The following is a 12,864-nucleotide window of genomic DNA, read 5'->3' as shown; positions in this document are numbered from 1 at the left end:
GGGTCATGGCAGGTTATAGCATATGCAGTAGTAGGCTTAGGCATGGGCAAAGACATCCTTTTCTGCCTATTACATCAAAAATCATATGCAACAATGTGAAACAGTTGTAGGCAATGTACTAGGGCCCACCTGCCCAACCAATTTAAGAGGCAAAATTTGCCTCCCTTGTTGCCCGACTTCTCATCACATAGTGGAGCCCATTCTACACACTTGTATTATTAAACAATGTAATTGAATGAGATTTTGAGACAAGAACCCAATAGATAAAAAACGATAACAATATAAATTAAATATACAAAGCATGCAACAGTAGAAAAAATCTGCCATACAAAATTTCTATATATACCCAATGTTGGATTGGGCATTCCTACAACCTTATTCATCTCTTTCTTGTTCATCTATTTCCTTTCTCTTCCATTTCTTGTTTGCTATATTTTCCTTCTCTTTCATTGCATTCTAAATATGGCTAATTGGCTTCCATGTGAAGAAATTCAATTGTGTAGATCATGGGTACGTTTTACTACATGCACCATAACCGGCAATCGTCAATCAAGTAACAAGTTATGGGAAAAAATTCATGGCAACTTTAAGGCAAATTAGGAAGGAAATCTCAACGATTGTCGAAGCCAACAAGTTTTACAATCCCATTGGCGTAATTTGAAGGCCACACTAAAAGTTTAGCATGAATCTTTGCAAAAAGCAGCACACAATCGATGAAGTGGTCAAAATCTAGTGGATGAGGTAATATGTTTTTGACAAATATAATTGTGTTCAATTATAAATTAATTATATATAGTTGTTTTTTAAGGAAAAATTCTCACTAGCCCTAATTTTGAGAAAAAATTTCCCACTAACAAAATCAGATTTCATAATTCCCATCGACCCTATTCCCACTAACAAAATTGTCAACTCTTTCCTTATTTTTGTTGTCTAAAATACCCCTTCCTAGATATTCCTTCTCTCTTATCTCCAAACTTTCAGTTTCTCTCTCTCCCCTCTCTCTTTCTCCACAACACGACGCCGAGAGTATCAACGTCACCACTCGATTGACGCCGCCGTCTTCATCCTTGAGATCATCCGAGTCGGATCTCTCAACTAGATGAAAGCCTCGGATCAACCAATTGGCGTCCTCCGCTGCGACCTCGGCCGGCTTCACTTACCGACGTCGGCTTCACTTACTGACGTCGGCTTCACCAGTTGGCGTTCTCCGCCGCGACCTCGACTTGTTTGGCGCCTCCTCCCTTGTCATCACCAACTGCACCAGATCTGGTTTCGTACACGAGAGGGGATGCGGGGCCATAGAAGCCTCCGGCCTCCGCTAACGATATCAGATCCCGAAACTCAGAGACGACTCGAGCCTTGTTGTCCTTGGTGGCTTTGAGGGTCCGTGCAGGAAGGACAAGCTTGGCGCCGTGCTAGATGATCACCGATTCAGGTACGATTGGATCTCCAAAGAGGTCTGGAACTCCGAGCAGTTCGTGATCTCCGACGACGAGCTCAAATTGATTGGTCGCCTTAATTTCTTCATTTCGCCTCAATTTTTTTTTCATCTGGTTTTCTTTTTAAACTAAGCAGGTTCTTAAACTTTGTCTTCATTCATTTGTTGCATATATACGATGATATATGGTTGATCAATTTGGCTATGTGTAGGTTATGTGTAAGTAAGCATCAATGTGGATGAGAAGTAATATTCTGAGAAAGAGCACCATAACTATGGAACTGAGATGATATAATAATCCTACTGAGAATCTACACAGACTAGTTTTCTCAGTAGGATTATCTAACAGGCAAGTCTAAGAGTCTTGTTTCTATTTGACTTGGATATTGCTGGTATATATGGTACTTTGATGTTTTAATTGGCAAGCTGCATTGTCTTCTGGTTCAGAGGGTGATAATATGTTGTACACTCGGCAACAAATGAACTAGAAATGAATTATATTACTAGCTAGCTTTTAAATCAATTTGTGGTTCATGCATAGAATACTTTTCTTTAATACATTTTCACAGTCAAAATGATCAGCTAGTTACCTTTTTTTTGCCTAGTTGTTGCTACTGATGATAAGAAAATACCAGCATGCTATTCAGATTTTGGAGCTAAGGTTACCTCATAGTTTCATAGTTGTATGGACTGATAATCTATTTGAGCCTTATATATATGCATTGCTAATACATCCAAGAGCCTACTGGTTGCTTTACTGCATGCAATAATCATATAAACTGTCATCTGTGATCATATACTTGTTGCAAGTTCAAAGTGATGTTTTTCTGGGTTTGTGTTGTTTATACAGTTTGTATTGAGTTGAATGTAAAGTTTTACTCTTTGTTTTGTTAAAGTTTTAGTCATCAATCACTTTAATGTGTTTAGAGCATTTGAGATTTTAGTAAAAGAAAGTAGTTGTTGTTCAATTTGGACTTGGAAAGTTTGTGGCTTTCGTATTTTGTGTGTCTTATTTGGATTTTGTATTGGTTGTGTGTGCAGTGGCTCCAACAGTGAAGCCTATGGAGAATGAAACTGCTTTTAAGAAATTGAAAGATGGGTTGCTTTCAGCTACGTCTAGGTCTGTAAAGGAAAATAAAGACTCGAGTGGGTTTAGTTTCAAAGAAACTGAATCCACTAAGTATTACTGTGGGTGGAGACTTGGAGCATCTGGGGACCTTAAACAATTGTCGGTTATATAAATAGAAGATCCATTTGCATAATATTTTGTTGTTTTAATCATACTCGTAATTACATTAAAAGTTATTTTGTGATTGTTTGCCTTGCACTTTACACCCTCTGGTTTGTTTGGGTGAAAGAATATTATGTTATTTGTGTATGTCCTATTGTCCTTCTAACTATCCTCAAGTTGAGTCAATAAGGACGTCAAGAGTCACTTGCTTTCATTCTTTTGATGTAGATTTGGACAGAAGTTATATTCTCAGTCCTACATTTGATAGAAATTATAGAGACTCCATTTCTTCCATTCCAAAACTTTTCTTGATACATGTATAGCTTATATCTTAAGTTCAAGAGTCCATATCTTAAGTTCAAAAGTCCTATTGCCCCCAGCAGATGGTCCTACTGCCCTCAATATGGACCTGTTATAAGTGACTGAAACACACAATTAAGTTCAAGGGTCATATTGCCCCCAATAGGAGGTCCTACTGACTACAGTAGGTGGTTCTACTGTCCCTAGTAGGTGGTCCTACTAACCCCAGTAAGTGGTCATACTGCCCCCAGTAGACCCTCTTATTATCCCTAGTAGACCCTCTTACTGCCCTCAGTAGGACCTCCTACTGCCCCCAATACAACCCCCGACGAATCCCCTACTGCCCTCAATAAACATTCGGTCGCCGGAGTCCGGTCAACGTCATCGGATCCCGGTCAACGATCGCTGGAGTCACGGTCAACGATCATCGGTTGCGAGAATCCGGTCATAGATATTTATTTCAAAATAGACATTCTATTGTTCTTATAATGGTCTATTGTAGTTTATTTGAATCATTAAGGGTATAATTGTCTTTTTTCTGTTTAAGTTGGCTCTTGAGAATTTTAAAATCTGATTTTGTTGATGGGGATAAAATTCTTAAAATTAGGGCTAATGGGCATTGTCCCTTGTTTTAATTTACTAATTTTTTTCTTTTCATATGTATAATACATCCAAGCTCAAGCTAATTATGCCGACAAAAGTAAAGGGAAAGAATTTGATAAACAAGCATGCTGGGAGGAAGTTAAGCAACATCGGTCTTTAATGGATCCACCAAGAACCCCTCCTTGGTCGACATTTGACTCAGAAGAGACGGATTCTCCCACTAACTTGGATGAGGAAGAAGTTTTGGAAACACCACCGAGTCCATCTGCAAGGCCAATGGGAATAAAGGCTTCAATATAAGAAAAGGAAAGAAGAAGAAAGAGAAAGATGACCGTATAGCAATTGCAATAGAAAGTCTTGCTCGATCCACTGCTGCTACTGTTGAGCTAATTAGGAAAAGGGATGAGGATTCCTAAAATCACGCGGCAAGAGTATTGGCACTTGAGGAGGAAAAAGAACACACAAAAATTATGTCAAAAGTACTACTACCCTGTCTCCGGGTTCAAAGCTATGGTGGAAAAAAAGGAAAGATGCGATTAAAGCAAAAGCAGGAGAAGATGTTAGTAGTAGTGTTGAAGACACTCAATGGTTCGATTAAGCCCCATAATTTTTATTATTTGAAATTTTGTTCCTAGTCTTAGCATGTTATTTATGTAAGTTTTATTTTAGCGAATAAAAGTTTGACATTATGAAATTAGTATAATTTTATTAATAACAAAAGCATACATTAGACAAGCGTATTTAAATTACAAAACTTGATCAGAAAAATTACAAAACACACCACGTGACGATACAATTGTCACTTATTTATGAAAAAAAACATACCACACAGTTAGACAAGCATTAATTAAAAATTAAACTAAAACAAAAAAGTCCAACATCCACTTCCATCATTCTACAAGAGCTTCCAAATTCCAGTTGTGCACAACTAAAGAGTCTTGTGGAGATAGGATGAGTGAAGTTGTTGCACCCGGTCAATGGAAGATTTTGTCCGTCTCTTCCCACTGGCTGGAAAGGAATAGGACGTCCTTCATCGTCCAAGGGACGATCATAACGTTTGCTCCTGCTGGGTTCATGTTGTCAATTTCGTTAGGCTCTACAAAATCTTCTTCAACAAACTCATCCTCTACAATGATGTTGTGAAGAATAATGCAAGCTATCATGATGCTTCGAAGAGTCGACAATTTAAACAAACGAGCACCGTGATGTAAAAAAGCAAAACGAGATTGAAGAATACCAAAACACCTTTCCACATCTTTCTGATACGCTTCTTGTTTTTTGACAAAGAGTTTCTCAGCAAAACCTCTTGGGTTTGGAATTGTTTTGACCAATGTTGACCACTGAGGGTAAATTCCATCAGCTAGGTAGTATGGGTTGGAGAAGGTAATGTTGTTGACCTTGAACGTCACAGAAGGGGCACTTCCAGAGATGACATGTTGGAACACTTTCGATTGTCCGAGCATGTTGATATCATTTTGAGCTCCGGGAGTTCCAAAAAATGCATGTCATATCCATGTGTCGTAGGACGCCACTTCTTCAAGAATAATTGTTGGGCGACCTTTACGACCAGTGTAAGCTCTAGCTCATCTAGTCGGACAATTTTTCCACCCCCAGTGCATACAGTCAATGCTCCCAATCCATGCCTGGAAAACCACGCTTATCTGCTCTTTGAAGAAGCCGGTGGAGGTCTGCAAATGTTGGAGTACGAAGGTACCACTCGGAGTAAAGAGTTTCCACTTACTGGCAGATATTCTTCAAACATTCCAACGTGGTGGATTCCCCCATTTTGGTTATTTCGACGATCGGCAGCAGCACTGTATGCAAGCATATGTAAGGCACCTGTCATTTTTTACTGAGGTAGGAACCCCATTTTGCCAGAGCAATCGGGTTTTTGTTGCCAGAACGTGTCGTAGTTGCAAAGGCTCTCCATGATGCGATTAAAGACTAACCTTCGCATTCTGTACCTCCTCCGGAAGTCTATTTCCTTAAAGATCGGATGTTTGATGAAGTAATCCTCCATAAGACATTGACCACGTGACTCCCTGTGTCTTTCGACATTCCGAGCACAACCAAGCTGTGAACCACGCCCGCTTGGTGGATCAGAGGAATCATACTCAGCCAAAACTACAGCAAGCTGAGCATTTGTGGCTTGGATTCGCTCAATATCTTCTGTACTCTCTTGTTGCCTCTGCAACAACCAGTTGTTCAACTCTTCCATTTAAAAGTTAAAAAAGGAAATTGTTATAAAGTGTTTTGGGTGGAAAAAGAGATTTCAGAAGAAATTCAGATGTATAATGAGTTTGTGGAAGTAGATGAGGAAATATGAGATATATTTATTGACAATCATGGTACACTTTAAGTTAAGTTAAAATAACGACATGTGTAAGATGTTCATTGGCCGAAAAACTTATCTAAAATTAAAGATAATTTTGTTACGAAGATAATGGTTTATCCGAGATTTACACGTGTCAACTTGAGATTGGATAAAATCTTATCCGGATGAGATATTTTGTCAATAGCAATTTATCTTGTATTTGATATATATTTTAATTTAAAGATAAAAGCAAGGATTAATTACATTTTACCCCACCCCCCGAACTATGAGGTCGTTTTCAATTTCATACCCAAGTATGAAATTTTAATGTCTGGGTACCTGAACTTTCTTCCGTTAGACATATTCATACCCGGAGTCCAAATCTCAGTTACAAAAATCTGTCATTTACTTGTTATCAGTTAACTGACAACAACATGGCACTTCTCCCGTACATTAAAATAAATCAAAGAAAATGAAAGCAGATTGAAAACATTTGATTAATATTTCAGCCTTGCTTTCCCAAACGCAATCCCAACCCATATCCTCCTTTGCTCGTTTCCTTTTCATACTTTGATTTCGGTAGAGAGGCAAGTCGATTTGTGCACTGGAGTCCTGTTGCCCGATTACTAGAAGTCCATCAACAACGACTCAACTGTTGCCGCGATGATCTCTATTAGGATGGTAGTAGTTGTGGGTGAGATTCTGACAATAGACTTGAGATCCGCGGTGGTCCTGGCTAGAGTTTCGTGGTGGTCTGAGAGCTCGTTGAGTCAGATTATGACTCAATGCTTTAGATCATTTGTACAATTTCGATTTTTCTGCGTTAGATCAAAAGATAAAATTGGGGAGGGAGAGAGTGATGCGCATGCAGTGGCCACGGTGTTAGTGGTGCTATTGAAACAAATGAGGCATCTGGCATACTGGTTTGTGTCAATCACAAAATTCTCCTTTTGAAATCTGACTGTAGCTTTTGTAGGAGTACTCTTCTTTTATTTCATAGATGGATCATGATTCATCTGACACGTACTTGGTGTCTTCCTTTCCAAATCACAATATGATATTTGGGTGAAGGATGAGGAAATTCGTTGGATTAGATTGACGCAGGCTGCAATTTTTATTTATTTATTTATTTTTGGATAAAATGCAGGCTGCAGATTTGGGAAGAGGTATTTGTCTTTATTTTTTTATACACATAAGAAATTTTTTTTTTTTGGGAAGTAGAACTATAGAATTGAAAGACGTGGTTGTATTTTTGTTAAATTATTTGGGTGCTGCTAAATGTACCCAGCAAATGACTAAGTAGACCTAACAGTGAAATTTTTGCCTCTAATCTTCCGATACTATCCCTATTTTCTAACAACCTGAAATTTTAGAAATCCCTTTAGAATATAAGGAAAATGCCCTAATACCCAAATATTTGAGAGCTAAAACCCATTCAAATTAAAGTCTTATCCTTATGTCCATTCCGATGATTCTTGAAAAAATACGTTATTACTCTGTTTAATTAAACCCACACAATTCTTATCTCTTTCTTCTCTTCTCTCTCTCTCTCTCTCACGTCTCCGGCCGCCTCTATTGCTCCTCTTGCAGCTACATCTAAGACCACGACAACTGCGTCAACGTCTACGGCGGCGTCTCTGGCACCTTCATCCCCCTCGGCACCTCCGGCTAGGGCGCCAACTACCACTACAACGACACCAAGATCTACGAGGCCAACAAACTCATCAATGACGTCACTCTCCGTCTCTCTCTCTCTCTCCTCCAATTCCGACTCCGACGCCGACCTCGCCTCCGTCCCTCGCCCCACGATCCCTCAACTACACTGATTCCTCCACGTCACCGTCCCCCTCCTCCTCCTCCTCGCGCAGCAGCTCCGCCCCACGATCTCTTTTGGGATTGTGCTATTATCGAGTTTGGATGATCAAGAAGAATTTGAAAGCCCGGAGGTTCAGGTTGAGGTCAAACTACTATAACTACTTGCTGGGATTGTTGGCTGGTTACTCCCCTGCTGAGCCTCTACTGAGGTTGGTGATGGGTTTATCACTCTTTAACCTGTTTGGAAGAACTGGCTTTGCTCCTTTTGAGGTGCGTTTTCTTTTCTTTTCCTGTTTCTATTTTTTGAATGGAACATTTGCTTTTGACATGCCTTACTGATATTGTCTTTCAAATGTAAGCATACATACAAAATAGATATTATTAACAAAACATGAAGGGAATTTTTTTTACAAACTTGATCAGATATCCAACCCAATATGATTGTATACAACACGAAACCTACGAGTAATGCAATTATATGTGTTATGGCAGGTGACTTTCTCGTTCATTGAAGCTCTTGCTTGGTGCTCTATGCTTATTTTAATTGGCTTGGAAACTAAGATTTACATTCGGGAATTCCGCTGGTATGTAAGGTTTGGAGTCCTTTATGTCTTGGTAGGAGATGTTGTGGTGTTAAACCTCTTGTTTTTCCCATTACTGGGGTCAATATCATGTTTATTGGGGTTAGTAACTTATTATTAAGGGTTAGCAACTGATTATTGGGGGTCAATAACCCGATTATTGGGGTCAATAACTCGATTATTAAGGGTCAGTAACTGATTATTGGAGGTTAATAACTGATTATTGAGGGTCAGTAACCAAATTATTAGCGGTTAGTAACTAATTATTAGGGGTCAGTAACTGATTATTGGAGGATTATTGGGGTCAGTAACTGAGTTACCGGTGACAGGAATCCGGCGACCAGAGAAAAATTGAGTTACTGGGGGTCAGTAATTGATTATTGGTGGTCAATAACCAAGTTATTAAGGTCAGTAACTGATTATTAGGGGTCAGTAACTGATTATTGGGGGTCAGAAACCAAGTTATTGGGGGTCAATAACTGATTATTGGGGGTCAGTAACCGAGTTACCGGTGACCGGAGTCCGGTGAGGTTCCGGCCAAGTATTCTCTCTTTTTCATTTTCTCTCTCTATGCATATTTAAGGGGTGAGGGTAAAATAGTCTTAAAATAATATGGTTTGTTAAGACTTTAGTAAAGATTTGTGCATTTGGATATAAAGATTTGTGCATTTGGGCATAAAAAAGGTTACCTTATATTGAAATGGGTTAATGAAAAAGATTGTCATTGGAATGGGAAATAAGAGATTTAAATTAGTACTAAATGGGCATTTTTCCTAGAAAATAACAATTTGTTGACAAAAAGAAAAACAACAACAAAAACAATTCACTGTGGCGTCATAAATCTTCCTCTACCATCTCTTGTCTTCAATCTCTGTTATTTCTTTCTTCCAGTTTCATATCTTCAGTTATGCAATTGAGTCCCACTATACAAGAAATATTTGTAGACCTTGGTTTGTGAGGTTTCCTGGGTTCTGGATTATCCTTGAAGATCAATCCTCTTTCTCACAAGCTTCATTATCATAATTGATTATTTAATTGATATTTGGATGATTATGAGTATGAACCATTTTGTTACAGAGGTTTGTGGATTTTGTTCTCTTTGAAGGATTTGTCAACATCTCTGAATTATATGTATGGATGATTGATGAGCCATTCCTTAATTTCATGAAAAACAACATGGAGGTGGAGGTCCTAGGGATTCAATTTTAGATTCTGGGGAAAACGAATTGAAGAAATCTCAAATCTGAGAAAACAGAAGAAAAAGGTGGACACCCCAATACAGTTATTTACTTATTTTGTTTTTAACAGAGATTTAGTTTTATATTTGGTTTTAATAAATTATAATGAGGGGTAATATTGAAAGATAATTAATTGCTTGGTCTACTTAGTCATTTGCTGGGTACATCCACCCAATTGTTTTCCTTTCATTTATTTGATGTATGGGAAATGCCATATCATCAGTCAACTACCAACTCAATAGTTAACTGACACACAAGCAACTAACAGATTTTTGTAACGGACATGTTAACTCTAGGTATGAATATGTCTAATAGAAGAAAGTTCAGGTATCTAAACGTTAAAATTTCATACTTGGGTATGAAAATGAAAACAACCTCATAGTTCAGGAGGTAAAATGTAATTAATCCTAAAAACAATATATATCCAAATATAATTCAAATATTATCAAAATGAATTTTTTTTCTTAAAATAATACATTGTCTATCATTATTGTCTTCAATTGCTTCATACATAAGATGAAGGCAAAGGCAATTTATGTGAATAGTATTTGTCTTTGTACAAACTCTGCCTATAGGCATTGCCTACTGCTGCATACGCTCTTAGCAGGTTCAACTTGCTATAACTCGTTAAGTTAAAGAGTTATAGCGGGTTGAACCCGTGTTGGGTTTGTAGGTTACCCGTTGAAACCTACTAAGACTCGTTAAGGTTTTTTTTCCTTTTGTTTTTTTTAATATTTCTTCTTGTAATCAAAACCCAATGCTTTTTTTTTTCTCTTTTCTTAATATCTGTTTCTTAACCTCTTAAAATAATATTGAATATTTTTGTTAAATTTTTTAAATTTTTTTATTCCTTAGCGGGCCTTGACGAGTTAGATGGGTTCCAACGTGTAACTCGTTTTCGCCCGCTAACTGGCGGGTTGTTAACGGGTTGACAACCCATTAACACGTTATGTAGTTGGACGGTTAGCGAACGAGCTTTTAGCAGGCGGTTGGTGGGCAGTTAGAGGGTAGCGGGCTAAATTGTTAGGTTGAATATTGGAGGTCATTTTCCGTAACGGTACTATCAAATTGATCAAATTGATGACGTGACAAGACATGAAGACAAACAAAGAAGTAAATAACTGACTTACCCTAAATTTGTTTATCAATTTTTTATTATAAACAACTCAAATGCGCAGTACAACGATTTTTTTGTGAGTCGAACTCACGAACTCACACTTATGAACGAGAGACTATGCCGCTAGATCAAATGATAATGGCTATTTTTTTTCTTTTTCTTCGGGATTTTTTTCTAACACAAGGACATTCTCATTATCAAGCTTGTCTCTTTGCTACGATAGATCGAAATGAGATTTATCATCAAACACACACATTTCTGTCAGCTTATCAAGATAATCAAACTGGCATTCTTATAGGTTCTTGGTTTTACAACAGATCAAAGAAAATAGAAACTAGATTTGAGATCATCTCTCCTCCACTAGTGGGTATCTAAGCATCATTGTGCCTCACCCTAACGACCACTGTGTCCACATGTAGACCTCTAGCAAATCAAACCCGGCATGTGAACCGCTTGATCACGCCAGGGAGCGACTTCACTCGCCAGCCCAACTATCTCATCTCCACCAAATTGGATTGTCTGCCATTTATCTACATTCAACAGACATGGTGTAGTGGGTAGGGACTTTTGTAAGCTGAATCTTTATACTCGAATCTCAATCTCATTTCTAACATTTTGTTTACCAATGTCTTCCTCCATCTCTCCCACCTCTCTCTCAGCCTCCACATAGCCAACATGGGAGCATGGAGCTTCACTATGTTGGCTTTGGGCTTCTTTGATTTACAGCCAATTTCAAAGAAATTTCCACCTTTTTTTTGGGTAAGCGGTATAAGAGCTATCTCTTGGTTCTTACCTGATATTTTATATATTGAAAACTCAAAAGAAGTACAGACAAGGGAAACCAAGCCAAAACAGCCACGCATGAGTGAAAGTACAATCTTAGAGCATCTTTAACAGACTCTATATCGGCTCCTTAGCCATTTTAGAGAGCGAGTTTAGTTTTTATCAACTTTATCAGCTCCAACAGACTTGTAAGTGATTAACTATTTTAACTTTTAGCTATCTCGCTTTTTAAATATAGCTACCGAGATGAGGCTCTCTATAATTTATGTTAATTCAATGTATTCTTTTTAAGTCATTTTATGTAATATTAAAACACATTTAAAATTTTAATTTTTTTATGAAAGAGGGTTGGTGCAGTGACTCTCACACCTCGATTGAAGAAACAATAGAATACATGGGGGACATGGTACCTTAACCCCGGATTACAATTAACATCAAAGGAAAGTCCTGTAATAATAACATCGACTCCTACAAAAGAAATGTATTCTAAAAAGCACCTAATAACAGTGGTTGCACCTAAGGCAATTGCACGTGCTTTACAATGGTGACATACCGAAAATGTGAAACTCTCGAAGAGCATTAGTGTACAAAAATAAGTAGCCTTTCCATTATGTTGTCAGTCGAAGAATGTACCGACAACACACTGTTTCATCTTGACACGAGCAGATGACATCCAACTAGCATAGAATGGCCACCGCACAAGGCCAGCCAAGGCACTGAGAATGCACATGCCGAGACACAGCTCACCACAGCCTACCGTAAGCCGATAGGGTCTTATTGAAAATACAAACCTACATAAACCTATAAGATATAAGAACCTACTTGAGACAACCCACAAGCACTGGCCGAAAGGAGGAAAGGCCCCCGACCTAGATGGTTAAGCCCATGATCCAGAACTGTGGTCAACCGCGTGCGCCTAACGCTTTGCCACCGATGACCCATGACAACTCACCATCACATATTGCAATGACCAAATTAGAGAACGCCAACGGGGATACCTGAAAGTGAAACACAACCCATGTAAACACTGCTTTCCGCTCGTGGAAGCAAGGTAGACGACCATGGTGTGCACTTGACGTTCCAACCCGGAACACGACCCGAATCCGTAAAAGACTGGCATAACGCCCAAAGACCAACCGGATCTGAAATCCTTGTGTCTTTGAAGCATCCCTGATGTCGAGAAGGTGCCGAACGTGCCGTTGATATTAGGGGCGCTGACTGTAATGGTGGCGTTGGAAGATACACACCTCGCTGCCGAAAGGCCAGACGACTCCGGCTTCAACCGTTACCTGGGGGCTGACTATAAAAACATAAAACACCTACGAATTCGACAAGCCCGACGACACCATCACTTGGACGGGTGGCCGGACGGAAAGACCCCAACAAGCACGACAAGCATGGAACTGTTTTCTTAACTACCACAAAGCGTTTTGTTTTTGGAGAG

Source organism: Fragaria vesca, linkage group LG3 (assembly GCF_000184155.1).
Source record: "Fragaria vesca subsp. vesca linkage group LG3, FraVesHawaii_1.0, whole genome shotgun sequence".
Classification (NCBI taxonomy): Eukaryota; Viridiplantae; Streptophyta; class Magnoliopsida; order Rosales; family Rosaceae; genus Fragaria; species Fragaria vesca.
This window is presented reverse-complemented; position numbering follows the sequence as displayed.